We start from the raw sequence: 9,676 nt of genomic DNA on the forward strand, positions 1-9,676 counted from the left end.
CTAAATAATTCTGTGATACTTTAAAGACATTGTTGTACTTCCTGTTTGCAATTTTACAAGTCTCAGGGCCATCTATGTAATTTTCTGCTTTTTCATAAGGTAGCACTGGGGAATATTGAACCTGCAGAGAAAAAAATAGGGACCAGAAGTAAAAATGTGATCTGATTTAAATTCAGTTTGAAGAAGTTGCAGAGTTGGGTTCTTTGCCAATAACCTACATCCTACACAGTATTCTCAATAGGGGTATAATTCAGTGTTGAGTGGTATTTGCCAAAAAGATGATCAGGTTTTGCTTTCTGATGAAAACCAACACCCAAGTGTCAGTAACTGTCATGTCTCATTTGAGATACCAAGGTCAGTGTAGAAGCTGAAAATGTCATTTGTTTGGTGGGGAAATGGGGCTATGATACTCTACTGCAATTTTGGAAAACAAGGAAGATTTGTTAAATTCAAGGTTACACTGCTGAAACTAACCTTAGCAATTCAAATATGGGTCTTGGTAGAGGATCTACATGACTCCTCAGAGAAAACCTACCATAGATCTCAAAGAGGAAGCTACATGACTGGTTAAGTTGTTGTCAGGTGTGTTTATAATCAGGTCAACTGAGTGCCTTTCTAACAATATGAAATCACTACATAAGTGTAAGAGAACACTTTGTGAGGGGGTTATCAAAGACAACCAAGAAATACTTGCAGAATATAGTTCATTTAAGATCTCTAAAAAGTACCAGCTTGTAGTATCTGCATTTTGTATTGATTACTAGAAAGGTACCGAAAACCAATTTGACCCACTCTGATGCTTTGAACTGATAAAATGCAGGAGACTTGGAGAATAGCCATTGAAAAAACAACCTTGTGTTAATGAAGGGATATTGGCAAGCTCTGTTATTCCTGAAAACCAAGAGTTACATTAACTGCCTTTCTAGTTCCTATATCTGCTGTATGTGTTCCATGTCCTTCTGCTAGGACTAGGTGGAACTTGTGGATGAGGTACTTTGATACTACGGATATCCAGACATATATCTTGATATACAATCTTGCAAACTGAGTCTTTGCACAGAAATCTCCTCAAGTCTCTAAGGACTTTTTCTCCAGTGGTGTCACATAATTGACTGCAGGCTTCAGTAATATCTAAAAAGGTATTTAGACTCTGTGCAGCCTAGTTACTGTGGGTTTAATCAAAGGAAGTCTCCATTTCTCTCACATCAAATATAAGCCACTTCTCTTCACCCAAAGTCTCCCAATGTCCTATTTCCAGTCTTATTATGATCTCTTGTGCACTACTGTGACTCTACAAGTCAGTGAGCTACTTACCCGGGTAAAGCCATGCTTGGATTCCTGCTGATTTTAATTCCCGTTTAAGGCCTTTTATTTGACACAGAAACAAAGCTTCCAAGGTACTTAGAGCAATAAACCTTCAGAGTCTTGGCTGGATCTTCTCTAATACTCAGCTATCCTAGATCATAGCCAGACCCAAGCTTTCATATCCTCCTCTTTTACAGCTTCAGTTCTAGCAGACTCCTCCTGTCCTTCAAATATTTTCCTAAATTCTTTCTGCTATCAAGTATATGTGAAAGATATGCTATATCTTTCACAAGTGCTTTCTAATCCCAGTCTCACTTCACTCTTAGCAGAGTGGGGAGCAAGATGTAAAGCTTCCAGTGTGTAACTCTGTGCCCAGAATGAAGCCTGGGATGGCATGGTCTGGACAAAAACCTCCTTAAAATGTTCTTCCTGCGCATTCCTAGCACAGGATTTTTCTGATCACAGCCAATAATATTATCACTGTGCTCACATCTACTCATATAATCAGATTATCATTATCATTTTGGACCTCTAATTGGGCCTCATTCCTGCTACACATTCTCAACATTTGTCTTGCACATCTTTCTGCACAACATCTGTAAGTTACTTCTTAATGTAGTTAAAAATCTCATCCAATTCTCAACTCTTAATATCTTGGATAATGAAACAACCCTTTACAAATGCTTCCTTGTCCCACCTGTCATATCCATCCTTCATCACATATCTACCTACCTCTTGCTTTGGCCTGATCCCTCCTCTCTTTATATTTTCCACTTCTTCACCTTTTATATTGTAACATATGTCACATACTCTCACATTCACTTGCCTCTATACAAAGATTTCTGAGCCTGCTTCCTGGAAACTTATTGTCGAGAGGCTATGGTTCATGAGAGCACGTTTCAAAGAAGCACCTTGATGTTTTTTCCCCTCCGCCTTCCCCGTAAACATCTGCAAAGTTCCCCCACTGTACTCTTTAGATCCTTCTTTTGTGATTCTGTGGGAAAAATGCTGCCTTGCTGAGACCACAGCTTGTTATGCTGACCACTACTAACTCAGTGCCTCCTTATTCTCTTAATCTGTCAGCGTCTGCTTTTACCTATTCTTTTGAACTCACATGGCAAGGTTCTCCTGAGAGAGGTCATATCTTCTGCTGTGCTAGTACAATTTCTGACATGCTAGAGTTCTGCTGGGGGCCTCTGGGTGTAACTACAACTAAAAAAATCCATTATAAGCTTTGAATACAACATTGAATAGTATCTATTTAATACAGAGGGTTAGACAGGCACATTCATTAGCGGTCCAAGCAGAGGCATGATTCTGAATTAACTTCAAACGGGAATTTTGTAAGTGAAGAGCCAGAAAGAAATCAGTCTATCCCCCATCCACCTCCATTTTCAGATCACAGTATGACAGAATGTATCTGGAAGTGATCAGGTCACTGTTGCATTTTCCAAGATGTTAGAATATGTTGGTTTAAAATCAAATCAAACTAAAAAGACATAAAAGAATTAAAAAGCATTCCCATCTTTTAGAAATCAGCACAGTCATCACAACTTTAACAGAACTGCAGCATTTTATGCCAGGTAAAGCCTCAGAACAATATATTTAGAAAAACTCACACTGTTGATTAGGGGAGCTATCTCTTAGTGACGATTTTTGATTTCTCTTTAACACTTCTCTTAGTCTGGACAGAGAAATTATTCCAGTTAGCTTTACTCTCCCATACTCAATACTACAGCAGTGGTGGTTGTTTGTCCCCTTAGAAATGCACAGTCAGAATGCTGTGGCAGTTATGGTACCCTAATGATAGAAATATGTCATGGTTCAAACAGAAAATACAAATTCTGATATTACCTTCTTAGGAGCTCCCAAAAAGCAGAGCAACCATGATTATCAACCTACCCTTTCATGTGGTATATTCAGCAAACCTGATTCTCCAGGTTTTACTGCTTAGATTTTGTTTGCTGAACCTTCCTTTCTTGTTTACTGTAAGCACCTAGCATTAACCTTCTGCTTTTTATTTCTGCTAGGCGGACTATATGGCATTCATATTCTGGCAGCCTGATTCGACATAAGGACATCCAGTGGAGTCAGTAAACTTTTTGGTCCTTGCTAAAGATATGGCAGTTCACTTGTCGTGGAACAAGAGTGGCACCCAGTGGCCAGAAAGCTTGGCCCAAAATTCATGTCCTGAAGTTTCTGCCTTCTGCATTTTATAAATCCCTTTCCTTGAAGACAGAAACCCTTTCATGCTCAAGCTCCCAGATCTCATTCCCACCCCTGGACTTGAAAGACAGAAACTAGAGAGCTGAAGCTAAAAGGTTTCCTCTCTGTACTCTTCTTGAGTGTCACGTTTTCTGAGAGCATAAAGAATCCACCACAGGCATTAGGCATTTATAAAGGGTATTGCTTATTTCTGAGGTATCAGGTAGCAATCGACAAACATGGAAGAAGAGGAGTTCAAGGACCTCATCCAACTCTAACACATTGTCCAGTAGACCTAATGAGGTAAACACATATTTTTAAACTGCCCTGCCAAAAAATGTGGCAGCAGGAAAGGAAAACCCAGGGACAGAGCCTGCTTGGTGATCTTCCCTCACGGAGAGGGCTCTGTAACGTTCCCAGCCCATGGGTGGGTTTTACCAGTTCAAATTATTAGAATGGAGGCATAGATGGTGACATGGTGTGGCAATGAACACTGTTACCTGTGTGACAGAACACATCTCATGTGCTTTTCAGAGGTTTAGGTAATTCTATATTCATTTTTCATGATAATACAATCAGAGTACAAAAGTCTGCATTTCAGTTATGCAGTATGTTGTACTTTTAATGAATTTCTTTGTGGGTGCTGTTGCAAGAGAGAAAGCTTTTACTCTCCATTTCTTTCTTTAACTTGGGGATACTTAATGCTTAAAACTGGAACATCAGTTCTGAAAACCCTCCATCAGAAAGCTGAAGACAGAAACAACTATTACTCTCAAGGGAACATTCTCCAACATGGAGACTTGGGTGCTGTTGGGTGAACAAGACCAAGCTCACTATAAAACCAAGGTTTCAAAATGGTCTAAAATTCCCAATGATAAATGGGTGATAATAGTACAGCTGCTTGCAGAGCTATGTCTGGATTTTTGTTTTTAGATCCTACTTGTGGTGTGAAAATCCCCATTTCTACAGAGGCCAGCAGACAGTGTAAGAGAGAGTAGTCTTGATTCTCCTCATTCCTGGCATTCCTCAAATTTTAACCCAAAATTTGCATTAACTGGTATTTCTTCTAAATGGTCTAGCACCTAAAATGGTATGATCAAGTGAAAGTCAAAACTATTAACTAAAAATAAACTTACTAGTGTGGATGGCTACAGCTAGAGCTTTACAGAGTGACTTGAGTTGATTAAGGGGCTTGCAAATAAAAAGGCACATCAGAAGATTTGAGCATTAAAAGAAATTCTAATGTTTTAAAACAAATATAATGATTTTTAGACATCTGCTATGGCAATACTGAAAGCCATGTCTATTTGTACTTCCTGAGATATGTTAGTAGAGACCTCAGCAGTCTAGTCAGAAATTTCTGCCAGACTTTTTGATAATGTAAAGTCTTTGTTCTTTGAGTGTTTAGTTTTTGCTACACGACATTATTGAAATGGTAACAAGGAAAATACTGCTCTTGATCAAAATGTGGCCTGATGGATCCCTAGTGGTAGACTGACAAAAGTAGGAAGATTTCCCCCATAACTGGATTGTTTGGCTCTATGGGAAGAAATGGCTGTAGTAATATTCAGGTTTATTTCACATTCAGTGTAAACATTGCAGTGAGCAGAACATTTATTTCAAAACAGGGACTCTAAAATACATTGTCTACACCATCAAACAGAAAGAAACCATCTTACAGATCCTTTACAGAGTTAATACTGAAGAGGTTTCATAACAGTTTTGCACTTTTTTGCAGTGCTTTCTAAAATTACTGTGACTATGCAAATGTACATCTCTCTGTTGTTAGTATTACCTAAACTTCTTCACATTTGCTAATTTATTTTCTTCAGCATTTTATTTTGTCACAGAAGTTTTCCTGAGAGAGGGCAGTCACTGTGTTGTTTGTACAGTGCCTGGTGCAACGGGATCCTAACATCTATTTAGGATCCTTATGAGGTAGTGTTATAGAAATAATAAACATCTTATTTTAACAAACAATAGAAAACAGTGTCTTTCAGAGCTAGCTGAAGAATGGAGGCCTTGTGGTATGAGATGTTGTTTTCCAGCATGTGGAAAATACAAGATTTTCTGCATCTAATCTCTTTTAGGTGTTACATTTCCTTATCATTTTACAATGCAATCTGGACATTTACAACTTGTCATCTTATTTACCTTAATTTGATGAAAATAATTGTCAAATAGATTGTTCTGTGTCAGAGTATGGCATTTCAAAAGCATGGTGTGAATCCTGTTTTCTACAACATGACGCTGTAACATAAAACTAGTTACAATACTCCCAAGCAACAAAATCATTTTAGATCAGTAATAGTGTACTTGCTCTTAGAGGGAGCTACTTTTAAGTTGTAAAAACCTGAACATAGAACCAGAAAAGAATTAGTATCCATTAATGAGCTCAGCAAGTCTATAATTTCCCACTGGTGAACATGCTTTCTCATCATTAAGGACACAACTTTGGTTTCAACCCTTGCAAAGCTGGCAGGTGAACCTGAACCAAAGCTGTAGTCAAGAATTCTTAAGAACAGTAAGAAATCCCATAATGGTGTCTCTGTACAATGATCTCAGAACTTGACCCTGAGCTTCTTCAGATGCCCAGTTTATCTTTCCCTGGCATCTACCTGATATGTGGAATATACGCTGAATGTTTCATTCTCTTCAAAATTAGCAGGCTCTGTCTGTAAGGTCAAGACATAACTGAATAATGAAATAAGTCAGATGGTGGATCGCTGCCATTCTCAAAACAAAGTATTTCTCCAGGATTCCAAAATTCTGTATTATTTTGTTTATGATTTTGTCACTCACCTCAGAGGAATGAAAGAAAATAGATTAAGAATGTCTTTAATAGATTCTTGGGCTGAGCTCCAGTATGAAAATGTAATTGCCCAAAGTCTAACTTGAGAGGTCACGGAAGTTTTACTATTGCTATTTATGGTAGTGCTCTTCATATTGCAGCCTCTTTCTACATATTTAAGGACTCTTCTGACTGTGGTGCTCATAACCCTTTGTTGTTGTTACACAAGTACCTTTATGGTAAGTAATCACAAATACCTTAAGGGGCAGCACTAACACATCAAGAGAGAAAGAGACTGAAAGAGTCACAGGGTGGGTGTCAAGCATTCACAGGAATGGCGAAATTCCTTCCAGCTTCTTTCTCTCACATCTTTTCTGTGAACTTTGTTAGGATCATAAGAAGGAAGTGTTCTTTCTGCAGACACTACCTAACTTGCAAAGGCATGAAAGGGCTGGAATAAGTAGAACAAACAGAAGAAAGCGAGGAAGGCTCACTTTTCCTCTTGCATAATATGCAAGACTTAGTTGGAGATATCTTCTAGAAATGACCAGTTAATACAATGAGTTAAGGCTTTACTCATACACTTTTTCTATGTGAGTTTTGGGGGGTCATCTTCACTCTCAAACCCTTACACTACTACCCTCATAGCAACTTTAGGAGTCTGCAAACATTTCAGCAATAGAGTGGAAGCAATTTTAGCAAGCGATTTTTCTATCAAATATTTTCTACGAGTAGACCTATTAGCACAGATCACTGTATTACATTCATGTATTTCAGTATAAATCTATTATAGCTTGTTATTATTACAGTAAGAGTAACAGCCACATGAAATACCTGCAAACTTAGGCATGTGCACCTACTCAAGAAAAAATGTGTACTTTAACCATGACAGAACCATATTTGCATAGAAAGTATACTCCATGCTGAGTAGATTTGAGGTTGTGAGATTAAAAAGCTCTGCCTTGGTGACAATCAAGTATGAAATGCATTATTAAAACAATGTTCTGACATGACATTTTTTTAGGTAGGGAAAAACTTTTAAATCGGTATCTTTTTTTGCTTGAGAGTTAAAATAGCCTGAATGTCTCAGCTGGTCATAAAGCTGATTGATCCCATGCCATTTTCCTACTTGCTCCTCCTGAGACACAGCCCATATTCCTTCAAATGTCTTCAGATTTTAAGCAGGAAAAAAATCATCATTATAATAATTTCTTGCAAAACCTTTTTGGAATTGAGCTACTATCTTTGGGCTAGTAAAAAATATCACTTGAAATCCCACATTTTCACCGACAGGTGGAGCTTATATTTTATATTTAATTTATAATGACTTTAAACTCAAAAAATATATATTAAACCCAATAATTTATATCTCACAAAACTCAAAACTCCAGTGTTTCAGATAAGACTAGGACCATGAGATTTTATTTCAATATTCCACTGTATGCAAACAATAAACCCTAGACCAAATTCTTTTCTCGCTGATATCAATTGCAAAGTTCTCTGTATTTTTAATGACTGTGTAATTAGGTCCATTTTAATTTTTTTGTAAATGTGGCCCCTTCTCACTGTATTCCTACTGACTCTGCCTGCTCCCCGGTGTTCACACACATAATATTTATCTCCCGTGCATAGGTTTCAACTGCATGAAACTTGATTGATCTCAGAACACGACTGAACCCACATCTATAAAGAAATATTGATGTGGATATTGGGTATCAGCCCCCTTACACTTACTTCTTCCAGGGACAACACTAACAATACATTGCAGCATCTGTTGTTATTATTTAACTAGAACAGTCTATTGATGGCAGAAGCTTTGCCTAATGCAGAAAGCTCTTTAGAATTACATCCATTATTTCTCCTGATTGAGAAATTACGTTTTGCAAATCCTTTAATGCGTTTATTTCTTTATATCTGCCTAACAATATCCTTTTTTATTTCTGTCTCTTTAGTAACATTCTAGCTTTCTCGAAATATCTTCTTAGCATTCAGTTGCATTGTCATAATAGCATGGAACGATACAGGCAAAATGAAAAAGAACTTCAAAATCCAATACTTGTTTAAAAGTGCTGTTCAGAAGGGAACTTCCTTAATCCACTGTGACAAAAGATATTGCAGAAATACTCTGCCAAAATGGCTTTTGCTGCTACCAGTGTATTTCAGGATGAGCAAAACTGGACAGTGTCTTAAGAATATATCCACAGATATAGATATACATGCACATACATATAAGGACATGTACTACTGTGTTGGCACAGTATATTGTAGCTAAAATTCTGCTGCAACATGCAATTGCTCAATTATATAATTTATTACTCTTAAGAACACTAAATTACTAAACCTGTTTCTTCACTGCTAATTTTCTACTCTGATCAAGATGTGTATTGTATGACTCCAATTGTAAACTTCAGATATACAAAAACATAGAAGCAAATGAACTACAGGTTCTGATCACACTCTAGAATTAATCTCGATGCACAGAAATGAGCAGACAGTTGTGCAGTATTCAGACCAGCTGAAAAATATTGGTTCACCGAGATTAAAAAAACAAACTAAAACAAAATAAAGCTCCATTGTAAATACAGAAGACCGATTAAATTACAGACCAATCTGTAAATCTGTGAACCTGAATTTCCATTCGACTTCCATGGTTTTTGGAAAGCATCCTTTCCATACCCTTATGCCTGTTCCTGGAGCCTGCAGGTGAAAGGTTACCTGTACGCAAGAGTGCCAGACAAACCTCTCTGCCACAGAAATGGAAAAACCACATTCTAATGCACAGTGATGAGAGAAAACAGTATTTGTTTTTTTATTGCCTAGAATCACCTTTCTTGTGGTATCACACTGGCACACACAGGGACAATGCTATTTGGCGTCTATCCCTGCCAGCAAGGCCTACGGTTTCAATGGGGCCTTCCATCAGCCTGAAGTCATAGTCTTAAGCTGTGCCAGAGGAGGTTCAAGTCAGACATTAGGAATGATTCCTTTACAGAAGGAGCGATTACACATTGAAATGGGCTGCCCAGGGAGGTGATGGAGTCACCACCCCTGGAGGCGTTTTAAGGAAAGACGGATTTTCTGGCTGACAATGTGTTTCCGTCATAAGGAAACTTGGACTCGATGATCTCAGAGGTCTTTTCCAACCCAACTGATTCTGTGATTCCCTCCGGGGCCTCCTCCCTGAGAGGGAAAGCTTTCTGAAAGGTTTTTACTGTGGGCACAGCAGGGCCCAGACGGGCACAGGCGCCCTCTTATTACTGGGAGCCGCAAACAGGTCCCTGCCTGCCTCGGCCCGCCCTGAGCACCGCCCCCGCCACAGCTCCGCTGCCCACCGCGCATGAGCACGTCCGGAGCCGGTGACGCCGGTGACGTCCG

At 38.5% G+C, this 9,676-nt stretch overlaps 1 long non-coding RNA gene across 1 annotated transcript; it reads right to left on the reverse strand.

Annotated features, from left to right (window-relative positions):
- Positions 1–9,613, reverse strand: LOC113943026. The gene is made up of 3 exons (XR_003526163.1): positions 9,128–9,613; positions 6,129–6,185; positions 1–121 (listed from the first exon to the last, which is right to left on the reverse strand). It is a non-coding gene; the product is annotated as an uncharacterized LOC113943026 (long non-coding RNA).
- Between the last annotated feature and the right edge of the window lie 63 nt (positions 9,614–9,676).

Source organism: Corapipo altera, unplaced genomic scaffold (genome assembly GCF_003945725.1).
Source record: "Corapipo altera isolate COAL_440 unplaced genomic scaffold, ASM394572v1 2b, whole genome shotgun sequence".
Classification (NCBI taxonomy): domain Eukaryota; kingdom Metazoa; phylum Chordata; class Aves; order Passeriformes; family Pipridae; genus Corapipo; species Corapipo altera.